Source organism: Armigeres subalbatus, chromosome 2 (assembly GCF_024139115.2).
Source record: "Armigeres subalbatus isolate Guangzhou_Male chromosome 2, GZ_Asu_2, whole genome shotgun sequence".
NCBI classification, from domain to species: domain Eukaryota; kingdom Metazoa; phylum Arthropoda; class Insecta; order Diptera; family Culicidae; genus Armigeres; species Armigeres subalbatus.
This window is the reverse complement of record NC_085140.1, coordinates 361,328,073-361,342,813: the sequence shown is the minus strand read 5'-3', so window position 1 is coordinate 361,342,813 and position 14,741 is coordinate 361,328,073. Positions and strand designations below refer to the sequence as shown.

The following is a 14,741-nucleotide window of genomic DNA, read 5'->3' as shown; positions in this document are numbered from 1 at the left end:
ATAACAACTTGAGGGGCAACAAAAAGAATTCCGGTAAATTTTGAGAACTTTCAAAACATTCTTTAACAAATCCGAGGAGTTTTTTTTTTATTTTAATATTTATTTTTTATTAGCAGACCCGTCAAACTTTGCTTCGTCTAAAATTGATTTATTCTCTGATTAATTCTCGAGTTATGCACAAATTTTTGGTTCATTTGTATGGGAGCCCCCTTTTCAGAAGGGGAGGGTTTTTAAACCACCACAGAAACATATCTTCTCTTCCAAAACCTCCACACGCCAGATTTGTTTCCATTTGCTTGATCTCGAGTTATGATGAAATTGGTGTTTCATTTGTATAGGAGCCAGGTTTCAAAGAGGAGAGGGGTCTCTAATCATCTTAAGAACCTTCCCCGGCCCCAAAAACCTTTACATTCAAATTTTCATGCCGCTCGATTCAGTAGAAGAAGAAGATTACCTCCTCCCCCTTGACTTAGCGAAGACCATAATTTTTAATAAATATGTGTAACGGCCTTATTAGTTTTCAGTTTGCAAAAAAATGCATTTTCCAAAGTCGTTTCTTAAGGTCACTCCTGACGGAATCCAAGTTCCAAAATACTCGCGTTTTCAGGGCACACAACTCGATTCAAAGGCGGCGCACAACTGTCATTTTTCTTGATTTAGCTTTGCTGCGTCGCAGCATGCGTGAAATAATAAAAATGACAGTTGTGCGTTGCTTTCGTATCGAGTGGTGTGCCCCCGAAAACGCGAGCACTTTTAAACTTGGATTCCGTTAGGAGTGACCTTAATATAAATTGATTGCATTACTAGCAAGGGCATTGGCATTGATAACAATTGATCGTCTCATGCCTGCACAAACATGCCCCTATCTGGATCACTTTTTATACACCATGCACTACATTACGCATTTTTGTTACATTTGTTTCGACCGCGGTCACTGGTCCGGCTCCATTGTTCTACTTTTTGTGCGAAACACCGCACAAAAAGGAGAGCCCAAAAGCCAACCGCACTGAACGGCGACGGTCGAAACGAGAGTCTGCGGACAAGAAAAGAGGGTGCTGCCAAAATGATCCGCTACCCTATTTTAACATTCATAACCCAAAGTTTCAATATAATTGACAAATTGGTAGAGAATTTCCGAATCGATTGATATATAAATCTCAAAAATTCATCGGAAGATAAAGGCGCTATTCAAGTTCAAAATCTTACATGATTTCGTGACGGTCTCGAATTTGGAAATTTTCATTTGTCACCCTGTATCTGAGTTTTCCCCTTAGACGTAGTTTACGTCAAAAAAATTAAAATTAAAACCCAAAACTGAACCAAAGTATTCCGAAGCTGCAGTGATTGGTATTTGGTTTAGACAGTGTGGTAGTTGAGGACCGGCTCTGCCCAAGGACCCTATTCCAAAAACTTGCGAAGCTTGACGAAGTTGATGAGACCACAGCGCTACAGCCATGACCTACATTAGTGAAGAGCTTGGGAGGCATACATCAGGATTCTGCATTGTGAATTAAAATGGCTTTTTCAAGAACACCCGACCACCAAACAAACGAATTTCTCACATCCGCTACAAGTCTTCAACATCGTTACGATCCGGGGATACTGTAGACGGCGGCAACTCACCTATTCAAGTAAGATCGGACCAATTTGACCTTTAGAACTCCATTAACATATAATGATTAGATTCAGTGGCGTAGCCAGAAAATTGGTCTGAAAGGGGAGGGGGTTTTGGAACATTTTTTTTTTGAAAAAAAAAATCTTCTAAAAATTGGGTCTGGATGTCCAAAACCACCCCCGTGGCTACGCCACTGATTAGATGTCTTATACAAATATTTACGTACGACCCTTGTCCATAGATTATTTTTTCTGACAATATGTGAATAATGTGAACTTTTTTTTTAAATGTGCCAATTGTACCAATTGTGTTTGCTTATTTGGTCTTATTTTATGTGTTGTTATTTTGTACACAATTAGAAAGCAAGATTTTTTAGAATTTATTACTGTTAATCGAAAACACAATCATTACAGAATGGACACAATCGTTACAATGCATTACGGACACGTTATGCTCAATAATCGATTCAACTCAAAAGATCCATGCGGTGAATAGAATTAATGCTCTCTCTTTCTTGGTAATAATGTATAACCCATTTATTATTTCCAATGTGCCTATTATACTAAACAAACAAATGCTTTTATATATCCATTCAATATATCGATTCTTTTTATAGCGTTATTAATACGCTATGCCCAGAAAGTTTGTCCTGAAAACATCCTGGTCCAGGCAGAGAACCCGAATATTGATAATGTGTGTATCTTGGGTAATTCGCCAAATGCTGAACGACTAATTTCTTCGCTCATTGTTGAAAGCACGTCCATTTCTTATGAGAGTTCAACAATAGTTGACATTCGGTGGTTCCCCTACTTCCTTGAGCTTATTAACGATGAGCTCTGTGAATTTAAAGCACGAATGGTAGTTGATTACACTTTTGCCTGCTAGTAACGATTTTTGTTAAGCTGGATAGTCCATACCCCATGGCTATATTTCAATAAAAGAAAACAAACTGATGTTTTTCTTATATTCATTTTTTTTATTATCATTCATTGTTTTATTTTATTATACATTTGATGCTTGTTATTTTTTTTCAATAAATTGTGTTTTGACGGAAAAATAAAAGAAAAACGCTTCCAAGCACGGAAAATATGGAGATGTTGTAAGTAAAAATTTGGTATAATTTTATCGTATTGAGTTTTCGCTTGGTTTTCATCGCTTTTGGTTCTTTTTCTTTGTCTCGTTCCAGAGAGCGAGTAATGGCGCTTAAACCTATAGGCCTATATGTACACTGATATACATAAGTATTCGTCATCAGTGTATAAGCCAGGGCACTAGACTAAAAACTGTGTCCCATCCCAATCCCATTACTTCGCAAGATTAAAAAAATGAACTCAATCTGGAAATTAAAATGTCTGTCCCTGCACTTCATTTTATTGACGATGAGGCGTGATCTGGTTTTCAGGATATACTTGCCTATCAAGTTACCAGCTCCGTTCAATTCAATGATGAAATTGGCCAACATTTATAATTGGCATCAGAATTAGCAGAAAAAAGTCATTGAAATGAAACTGTGTGAAAAAATCTCCCGTAGAAACACCTGTTGTTTTGAAACTTTAAGAAAAGTCTATCAATGGAAAATACATAACGACATAGATGGCATTCTATTAAAAGCAATACTAATAACATAGCACTTCATATTTTTTTATCGAATTTGTTTGAAATATATTTTGGAGCTCTTTGGAAGAATCCATGGAAAAGCGGGACAAATTAAGGATTTTTCAGATTACGACGGGACAGCATAATAAGGTCTGTAAAACGGGACTGTACCGTTAAATACGGTACGTATGGTGAGTCTAAAATGACTCAATTGCATGTAAAATAATGGAGAACGCATGGTTGTTTGTTTGCCTTTAAATGGATTGAACGACAATCTTACGGGTGAGGTGGAAGATTCGCAAATCGTTGAATTTAAGGTGATTATAGAATGAAGCCCGTGGTGAATTTCAAATTTACCACATGTTTATCTACATTAGACTGGCCCAAGAAACAAAAAGTTGAGTAATTCCACAGGGCACCCCAGGATTGTGTCTTTGGGTGAAAATCAATCTCTGAAAATTTCAGCTCAATCGCTTGTTGCATACGCTGGCGCATTTGATTTGAAGTTTGTATGGGGATTTCAGCCAAAATGTATAGGAAAATACACCTCCGTCACTCATTCGATCTGGAAATTGGTTCTGATTGCTCGATTGACCTCAGAATTGCAAAAACGGCAGTTGGTATGCTACAGAACAATTTCACAGAACATTGCATGATGATTAAATGAACTTTTATATAGGTTTCGGCTGATGCGATTCGATCAAAAAATCCAAAAATACGCAAATCAGCTCCTAATAAATCAGCCGTAAACTATAAAAAAAAGTTCATTTAATCATCATGCAATGTTCTGTGAAATTGTTCTGTAGCATACCAACTGCCGTTTTTGCAATTCTGAGGTCAATCGAGCAATCAGAACCAATTTCCAGATCGAATGAGTATCGGAGGTGTATTTTCCTATATATTTTGGATGGAATCCCCATACAAACTTCAAATCCAATGCGCCAACTTATGCAACAAGCGATTGAGCTAAAATTTTCAGAGATTGATTTTCTCACGAAAAGACACAATCCTGGGGGTTGCCCCGTGGATTTCGATAATATTTTTTCTCCCCACAACAATCTGGGCCAGTCTAATTTACATACATTTCCAAAATCCCAAATCTGGCGTAATAGTTTTCGTACAGTGCCGAAACTCAATTTATGATTGTTCAGCATAACTAAGCAAACGATCTTCCATTATTTCAGCCCCATACGCGTTATGGTTCTTTCATCTCGTGCTCTTGAAAAAATATTGGAAAAGCACGTGGTTTACAAAATGGCCGATTTCTGGCTTCATTCTATAATCCCCTTAAGAAAAAATTAAAGGATTCTGCTATTTTTTCACATTGCGGTTTAATAATGTATAACAAATATTATAAGAGTGATTAATTCATCAACTAAATTTAATGTGATATACCATTGGGGCCCTCCTTAGCTGTGCGGTAAGATGCGCGGCTACAAAGCAAGACCATGCTGAGGGTGGCTGGGTTCGATTCCCGGTGCCGGTCTAGGCAATTTTCGGATTGGAAATTGTCTCGACTTCCCTGGGCATAAACGTATCATCGTGTTAGCCTCATGATATACGAATGCAAAAATGGTAACTTGGCTTAGAAACCTCGCAGTTAATAACTGTGGAAGTGCTTAATGAACACTAAGCTGTGAGGCGGCTCTGTCCCAGTGTGGGGATGTAATGCCAATAAGAAGAAGAAGATGTCATTGTTTTAAGCTTAATTTCTTCAAATGTCGTTTTACCCACACACTATGTCCATTTCACCCGCATACTTTACCGGCATTTTTTTATCCTGATTTTCATTGTCATAAAAATCACAAAATCTAATTCTTTTCCACTAAGGGTCTGTCTCATTTGGAGAATTAAACTTAAAAGTGACAGTTCGAAAATTAGCAAATAACCCGGTAATAAGAATGGCTGGTGCTGCCCAGCAATTCCAATAAGACATCGATGCAAAATGATTCGATATCTGTCAAAAGTAATTTTGCTCTGCGAGCAGGGTTATTTGATAATTATTGAAATGTCATTTTTAAGTTTAATTTCAGTTTAATTATCCAAATGAGACAGACCCTAAATTGACCTCAAGCCATCGTAGTGCTTCAGTTTAAGATTCACGTAAATTCTATGTGAAAATGACGCGATTCCTTAAGGTGTCCATATTACCCCCAGCCCCTACAGTTCTATCAATTTCTCGATTTTCAAATTGTTCAAAGCTTAAGAATGATGTTTTTATTTGGCATCATTCATTTGGGATTTCAGTTGATCACTCCATACACATAGTTGGACCCCTTGGCAACCCGGTGACAGCGGAATTTCAAAACGTCAGTTTCATTCCAAGTGTGGGTGGGCTCGAAAGCAAAAACGATACAATCGTAAACATTACACCACCACCCACCCAATTGTTATGCCAAACACCGTGTAGCATAGCCAACCACCCATTTTTGATAGAAATTGCTCTCTACGCACACAAAAACACTCCCAGGCTGTTGGCGGTATGCCGACCGAAGCGTACGCGTGTGAATGAATTGAGTTTAGGATAGCGCAGCAAAGAGGAACTCTGGAAACGTTTGCTTATGGGCGGACGACGGAGCGACCGATTTTATGTTGTTGATAACCGCATCGTCCGCCCCAGTCAAACGTGTTTGTAATGCCTGTCCCGTACAGCCTTAGATTGTGGTAGGAGTTAAACAAGTTTTTCCTCAATACTAGGGTGTCTCAATATTGGAAACACTGTGCAGCTTATCCTAATACTTGGCTCTCAATAGAAGATAGTATAGTTTACTGTCCCTATGTAATAGGAATCCAAGGAATCCAGGAACCAATCAGTGAATGGTAGATTTTAATACAGTTCCCGAGTGTTGATACAGTAAAGTCTGAGCCGTCCAAATTTCATGAATTACCTGACTGAAAATTAATAGACATTGCATATATTTTCTTTGTGTAACTTTGAAACACTTCTAAGTGTTTGCCAAAAATCATTAAACACGTTGAACTTATTTGGAAAATAGACTTTGCTTAATAACACTCCGACCGTCTAACCATTTGAGACACCCTACCAAACATGTAAGCAGCAGCAACTAATAGACGATGTCGTCGTGCCAGGGTATGCAGGTACATTGGCTACATCGCTACATCGCGGCACGGTTCGGTCGATGCCCAACACTACGGAGCAAGCAAGGAGAAGACGTTTTGCTTTCGTTCGCTCAAGTTGTGTTGAAGCGCAGTCAGTTCGCCTCGCAGTGAATGAGAAAAGCTTAAAAACAGAGCTCTCAATTCCGTCTCGGTCTCGGCAAGTTGCGGAACGGGGAAGGATCCCTACAGCCAGTGCTAGAAGAAAAGATGTGCGACGTCGTCGTCGGTGGCGTTTAAAATTCTGTGGAAAATTTTGGTGTGTTTTGAGGACATCGGTTCTACTGTCGGGAACGGGTGCAAGAGCTATCCTGCATCCCGGATTGCGGAGGTTTGCTATCGAGTCCGGTCCCGATCTGCGGCGATTGAGAATTGTTCCAGCTAATGTCATAACAACGAATGTGGGTAACCAGGCTTTAGTGGTGGAATTTGTTTATCCGTGGCAGTAATGGCAGAAAGTGGATGAGTGAAAAAATATGTCGTCATTATGGAAAAAGCAAAATATGTGTTTGTTGGGAGTGAAACTAAATCAACCTGAATGGGAAACTCGTTCTATGTGCAGCGGTGTTTCGTGTAATACCTATTTTGGTTTCGAAATTCCGAGAAAATTATTTGTCTCGTTTGTTTATGTTCCGCCCGATGGGCGAAAATTCTACATTGGAAATTTATAAAGGTAAGTTCGTGTGTTGTTAACATGAGCCGCGTAGCATATAATTTTGATAATATTCCGGAAAATTTGGGATAACATAGGCGATTGCACAGAACAGTATTGTCCGCCCATCATCATAATGTATCAGATTACTCTATTGGAAAGTTGACGATGGTGATGACGGACGAGGTGCAGCTGCACTTGTCCAGCTCGTGTATCGATCGGAGTGATGGAAATTTACATTATTCTGAAGCATGGGTTAGTCGCTTTTCAAATTTTTGAAGGGGATTACAGAACAGATTATAGTGCCTAAGAACGTTGAATGATGCCTTGCTCATTTGTAAAACTTTGTTTAGATAGGAGGATTGATTATTATATGTATTAAAATCGTGAGTAGATCGATAGCGCCTACCCGATCAGTACTAAATTTTGGAAACTACTGAATTTTGAAAACCAAAATCAGATCGGGTAGGCACTATCGATCTACTCACGATTTTAATACATATCATAATCAATCCTTCCATATAAACAAAATTTTACGAATGAGCAAGGCATCATTCAACGTTCTTCTGAGAGTGTATAATTGAAGATGAATCAAATTTTATATACGTTTACGTTATTTATTTTCATAATCGCATTTTCCACAATCAGAAATCGGTTTTAGTATCCCTACGTGGCTATAAAGCAAGACCATGCTGATGGTGGCTGGGTTCGATTCCCGGTGCCGGTCTGGGAAATTTTCGGTTTGGAAATTGTCTCGACTTCCCTGGGCATAAAAGTATCATCGAGCAAAATGATCGATTCGCAATCACTACATTCTTTCCGTTTTTTAAATATAATGTTAAAGCACTGCCTTTTACGGCGATTTTTGACGTAGCACAACGTCTTAATTTTCGACATTCGGGTTTCGCGGTGCGAATATGTTTTTTAAGCTAGATTAGAACGGGGGACTCCAGTAAGCCTTGCGAGCAAAGGCGTAGAGTTGCCAATCCGGAGTTGGCGAGTTTGATTCTCGATCCTGATGTTTTCTCGACTCCCTGAGCATAGTGTATGAATAGTGATGAACTTTTAAAATAAAAATAAGTTAAAAATCATTTTAATAAAGATTAAAAAAAAGCATAGTGTACACATTGTACTTGTCACACAACATACATGTGGAATTGAAAATTATATCATCCCTAAATTACCGTTCGTTGCGCTCACTCTCTCTCATTCAAACCATAATCTCTCTACCATGAACTTGAGATCTATTGAACTCTCTCGTTAATACTCAAGAGGCAGCGCAAAGGACCGGTCCTATTGCTATCGCGTTTTATGAATATATGGTGAAGATCATACCGATTTCTGAATCTCGAGTCCCCGGTATTTTCGTCGAAAAACAACGGTTTCGACAATAATTGGGGGCTCGTCCGGGATCAGAATACTTGCAAGTGCGTTAAATTCTAGAATATCCATAGCGTGTAGGCCAGGGTTTGCAGAAATCGCTCTCAATAGATAACGAACAACGATAAAAAGGCACAAACCTCTTCGAATCATAACAAGCCATGAAAACAAAACTATCGCACTTGTATACAAGTAGAAAAAAAACTGATTCGGATAGGCGTCCACCGATGGGGTTTAATAAAACGCTTTGTTCTCTCTCATTTTATGTTGGGGACCATATTTTTTTCGCACAGCTGTGTAAAACAAGTCAAAAAGCAACATCAGTACCCCCGCAATTAAGGGTAAATAAAAGAAATTTATCATGGGTTGTAGCCCCCCGAATCAGTTCATTATCGTAACAGCTACCGAAAAACGTCTCTCACGGTATGCTACATATCGAGAGTGTATACAGACATGATACTTACTTATGGATCCTCCGGTGGTGCAAAGGGCCGACTTGATAGATCTCCATCCTGAGTGTTGTCCAGCTATCGCTTTAACCTGTTGCCAGGTTAGATTTCGGTCGACTTATATTATTTTTTTATTGAGGCTTCGCCGCCATGAGCCTCTGGCTCTGCCTCTGCTGTTATGTCCCGCTGGGTTCCAGTCTAATGCTTGTTTACAGATTTCGTTTCCGCTCCTACGAAGAGTGTGGCCGACCCAGCCCCACTTCCGATACCGAATTTCTGTTGCTAATTGCTATCGGCCTCTGGTGACAACGACGATGGAGCTCGTTGTTTGTGATCCAGTTGTGAGGCCACCAGGCCCGAATTATATGCCGCAGGCATCTGTTGATGAGCACCTGCAGCCGTTGAGTGTTCTCCACTGATACACGCTCTGTACTCTGCCTCGATGAGGCCGATGATTTTCTCAGGAACCCCCTTGCGTCTCAAAGCGCCCCACATATTCTCGTGATTGAGACGGTCGAAAGCTTTTTCGTAGTCAATGAATACCAAGTAAAGGGACTCTTGGAATTCGTTGACCTGCTCCAGAATGATACGGAGCGTGACAATATGGTCCACGCAGGATCTTCCGGCACGGAATCCGACCCGCTGCCGCTGGAGAGTCACATCGAACTTTTCCTGAATCCGGGCTAGGATTACTTTGCATAGAACTTTGAGAACGGTACACAGCAACATATCGCACACAGTCATGTTACCCTTTTTGGGCACCTTCAGTAAAATACCTTGCATCCAGTCGACCGGGGAAGTTGTGGTACGAAATAAACGATGCAGTAGTTGAGCGGCTGATATGCGATCGACCCCTGGTGCTTTATTTGATTTCATGCTTTGGATGGCTATTTTAATCTCTAACAGTGATGGAGTTTCGGTATTGACGCGTGTTATACGTCCGATCCTAGGCAGATCATGCTTTGGTGGTGGTTGCCTGGCCAGCACTTGAAAAAGTTGTTCGAAGTGCTCGAACCAGCGTTTCAGCTGGTCAGTTGGGTCGGTCAATAACCGATCATTCGCGTTTTTCACAGGCATCGTTGTATTCATCTTCGCCCCGCTTAAGCGTCGTGAAATATCGAAGAAAAGGCGAATGTCCCCGATTGCGTGAAACATGATAAGTGAGAGATTTTCTCATTCAATTTTGGATTCAAACCCTGGTGTAGACAGTGGTGAATTTGTCTAGTGATTTTCTAGTGGAAGAACCGTGAATAAAAGTTGTATAAAATACACTCTATTATTCACCATTTTGATCGCTGAAGATTAAGTAGACATAATAGCTATTGTTCCTGGTCTCATCGTTGAGGATTGAGACCGACACAGACAACAGGAATAGTTTTGTGTGATCTAGGGAACAAATTTCCAAATCAAAACAGAACTGCTACAGTGTTGAAGAGTGGACATAGTCCACTATAAAAGTGTTTTTGTGAAGCCATTGGAAACAAGCAATCTATACCACCGTTCTTTCCTCATCCGTTCACGATCAGCACTATGCCTGTAATAAACAACCCCAACGATGATACCTTTTGGCTGACTGACCAATTAAACTTCTCAAATGTTACTGCTGTGAATTTGAGTTCATTAGCTAAATGATATGTAGGCCGGTGTGTCGGAAATGTTGAAGAAGAAAGGTGAGACGCGTTACTACCTGGAACGCTTTGAAAGTATTCCTGTGAAATGAATTCGAATTTAAGGAAAACTGTGCGGTCGTCCACGAAAAGCTACGAGCGCGTAAGAAGCTTAGCGGCATATTTTAGAGTACTTTCTTGTCATGCGTGAAATCGGTGCAAAAACAGACCTGGATGTTAAAGCAACTTTGACGCACGCCGTCAACGAGATCAACGAAAACGGTTCTGTATGAATCAAAGTCGGTTGCAGAATTTCGTGTAAAGTTGAGACTCTATCACAGCTTAAAGGAGGCTAAATATGGGAGTTACTCCAAAGAATCACGTATTGTTGGTGGACGACATGGCAATAACTATCAGATGTGTTCCAGCAATGCGCGAATTTCAGGAGTGAAAACTCAAATAAATAAATCTGGCCCAAATGCACATGCGAAGCCGATAGTTTGCTATAGCTGCGGACAAACCGGCCATATCTCCGGTGACTTGTCCAAGGATTGCAATTCAGCAGCAACATCGTTGAAAGAAACATTCATGGATATAAAAGATAATTCAATCCCGACACGCGCATTTTTCGCTTCTGCATGATCGCTAGATTACAAAGCTGCATATTTCGGTAACCGGAGCAGAGAAGAAGAAGCTTGTTACGTTGAACGGTGCTGTCTGGACGATGGGCACTACTAGTGGATGACGCGGTATTGCGGATGGCTTTCGACGTTCTCGCTGCGAAGGAAATGCTCATGAAATAATTTTAGGAAGAAGGTGTAAACCCAACACCGAAACGTCGGCGATGATTAGATAGACATCATTCAGCTTCCCTCCAAAGACTGCATGCCGAAAAAAAAAACCCATTCCGTTTAGGAAGAAATCTACTCTGCTATGCTTTCGCCAAATCATTGCAATGATGCGAAATTCAAAGTGATGGACATTTTGCGCTGAGAATTGTAGTGGACGAAATTATTGACGAACGGTTAATGCACATTAAAGATCTCAAGGTACGCGAAAAAGTGGAACATCTAGAGGAGGAATATAGTCTTCAAAAATCGGAAAATGTGAAAGTGACACTAAAAACAGTGTTGAGGGATGAAACGTTAATAAGCAGATTAGTGAATGGATAAACGAATGGGATAATACGGAAAGCTCGTCGGAGTTCAGCAGTCTCATTGTCCTCGCACATAAAAAAGATGGCACTAGGCGGCTCTGTGTGGACTATCGTCGTCTAAATAGGGTGATTGTAAGGGACCAAGGTTTGAATCCAAAGGAGAATGAGAGAATCTCTCACTTATCATGTCTGTATACAGACCAGACCAGACCAGACTGTATATATACAGTACATATATATATATATATATATATATATACACCCAAAAAACAAATCTGACAAGAATTGTATAAAATCTGGGCATATACAATTCTGTAAGCTTTTTATACAAATATTGTATTAAAATAATACAAATCTGTATTATTTTAACCTTCGAGACTCGCGCCGTTGTAAAAAGTACAACAGGTCCGAAAAAAGCACGCTTCTCGTTCACAATACAGGCGGGACTGCGTGAGCGGTCCAGGATGAAGCGAGTCCCGGAAGGTTAATACAAAATTGTATTAAAATCTTCCGAAATTGTATATGCCAAATTATTATACAGTTTCTGTAAGGTTCTTATGCAGAATTGTATTAAAATCTGCCATCCGCTGGTTGGGTGATACACTCTCGATAGGTAGCATACCGCGAGAGACGTTTTTCGGTAGCTGTTACGATAATGAACTGATTCGGGGGGCTACAACCCTTGATAAATGTCTTTCAATAAGCTCCAATTGCGGGGGGCACCGGTTACGATTATTCTGATTCCCAACATAAAATGTACGAGAACAAAGCGTTTTATCAAACCCCATCGGTGGGGGCCACCTATCCGAATCAGTTTTTTTTTTCAACTTGTAAACAAGTGCGATAGTTTTGTTCTCGTGGCTTGTTATGATTCAAAGAGGTTGTTGCCTCTCTTTTATCGTTGTTCGTTATCTATTGAGAGCGATTTCTGCAAACCCTGTAACCCCATTCCATTAATTGAGGACATTTTGGATGAGTTGCATTCTGCCAGATTTGCCTCGATCTGGAAAATGGGTTCCTCCATATTCCAGTGGATAAGGATACCCTAGCAGCACACATGTTCCACATAGGTTACTGAAACTCATATCCCAGTCAACACAAGATCGTATATAATGTCATATAAGATGCTAAAGTGGAGGCGATATACGTACTTCCCCATACAACTTGTACGTATATGGCCTCCACTTTAGCATCTTATGTGGCATCATATACGACTTTGTGTTGACTGGGATGCGACCAGATTTAGTCACAATCAAGTTGCTGCAACCATGTTTGCCTGTCTTGTCTAATTGGTCTAATTATTTAACCCACGGTATTTCAACGCAACGTCAATGATATATTCCGTGAGTTGATAGATAGGAAGGTCGTCATTGGGTCGTATGAATAAAAAGTAGTAAGTTCGAGTTTACTACATTTTGTGTAGTAAACGTCACTTGTGGAACATGTTCCTATGAATAAAAGAGACTTTACTACACTACAATTTTCGAACATACTACAAACAACTGATTCGGTATGAATAAAAGAAGAGTTTACTACTGATTTCTTGTAGTCTGCTCAAGACGTTGCTACTCATGTTTCAAATGCAGATTATTCACCAGAATCGAAGCGAATCGGCTTTGTTCTTGAAAATATAAATCCAATTTAAGGAAAACAAACAAAACAGACATGTCTTTTGTTAATTAGCTGCGAAAAAATGATGAAATCATCATCGTCATCATGGGGTCTATTTTGTTTTGACGTTTCTGCATGTTGTAAATGGTTGTAATCTGTAGTAAAGGCTAAGTTCGAATGTAGCATATGCCACAAGTTCGATTTTTTTTATTCATATCAAACTTGTAGTTTTCTCTGTGGAATTTATTTTTTAGTAGATACTACAAGCGTTGAGTTTTGCTAATTTTTATTCATACGACCCAATCGACGACTTTCTCATTCCGGCTGCCGACGAACAAGAAGCTTTGGAAAAATGGCGCATGGTTTTGGTTACCACATGCATAAATGGACTACTGATTAAGTGGAAGAAATATCAGTTCTTGTGTCGAAGAATTTCCTGTCTGGGATACGACATCAGTGAAGACATCATCGGAGAAAACTACTGCTGCATACAAAATATATGTCTTAAATCCTTCTAAAATAAAAGTTCTTAGGTGAATTGCGATTCAACTGTATTTCACACGTTTTTCACAGGCGAACTCCTAACGCGCTTCCTTCCTGAAATTGATGAAACGTCATTTGGCCTCATACTTCAGAAGGCACATGCTATGATACAACATAAAGCGTCGCCGTAGGTGATTGATATTTCGAGCGTCATATACTAAAGTGGTTGTATACTAGCGCCTCTACATGAGGAATCACGCATTGTTATCCATGTACGATGTTTTTTAATTAAGTGTTACGTCTGTTTGACTGTGTTATCATGATCTGATTAGTCAAGGCCAAAGCACTACCAGTACACTGGATGTACAGGATCATATGTTTCGAATCAAAACAAACACGATGCTACGCACACCAACATGTTCAATGACAGATGGAACTGGGAATGTTTTTTTTTACTCAGGGTTGGCACTGACCCAGGTTTCAAAACGAATTCGACATAAGTAGGGTAACGGTACCAATGGTGGTGCTATCCATTGATTTCATATGAGACTCGCCACTATTGGTACATTTGCACTACTATAGGTGCAAGGGAGTCTATTTTATTAAGGAAAATCATTGTTTTCAATAGTTTTTCAAGCGAAATCTTAGGATAAATTGCATTTAACAGAACATTTAAAGCACGACGCATCAACTAAAATCATCGTGAAGTGTATAATTATGATAAATCTCATTAAAACCCCACTACCGCCACTATTGGTGCTACCTCCACTAAGGGTACGGTTACCCTAACTATAAAATAATTTCGCTTATGTGATAGATTTCTAAATATCCTTTTAATCCCTTGAAAACAAAAAAGGCTCTTTCCGCGGCACCCAGGACAAAGTCTATCATAGGATAGAAATGTGCGATCACCACTCAAATTCATTATAAATGTTCCGATAACTTAGTTTTCACTGTGAATGTGGAAGTACAAATACGAGGTTTCATAGCCAGGTTAGCCTTTCTGTATTCGTATATCATGAGCCTAACACGATGATACTCTTTGCGTAGGAAATGCAAAAGTTTCCAAAAATAA

The 14,741-nt window shown here is 39.7% G+C and overlaps 1 protein-coding gene across 3 annotated transcripts in view; it reads left to right on the top strand.

The window, feature by feature from the left end:
* The first annotated feature begins 6,356 nt into the window (after positions 1–6,356).
* Positions 6,357–14,741, top strand: part of LOC134212995 (tyrosine-protein kinase hopscotch) — a 105,447-nt gene continuing 97,062 nt past the window's right edge. The window contains exon 1 of one of the 3 annotated variants that reach the window (XM_062691422.1): positions 6,357–6,729. The gene's annotated coding sequence lies outside the window, so the exon portion shown is untranslated. Of the gene's footprint in view, positions 6,734–6,982; positions 7,002–14,741 lie in introns of those variants that run through there. The other 2 variants (XM_062691423.1, XM_062691424.1) reach the window with 2 other exon arrangements.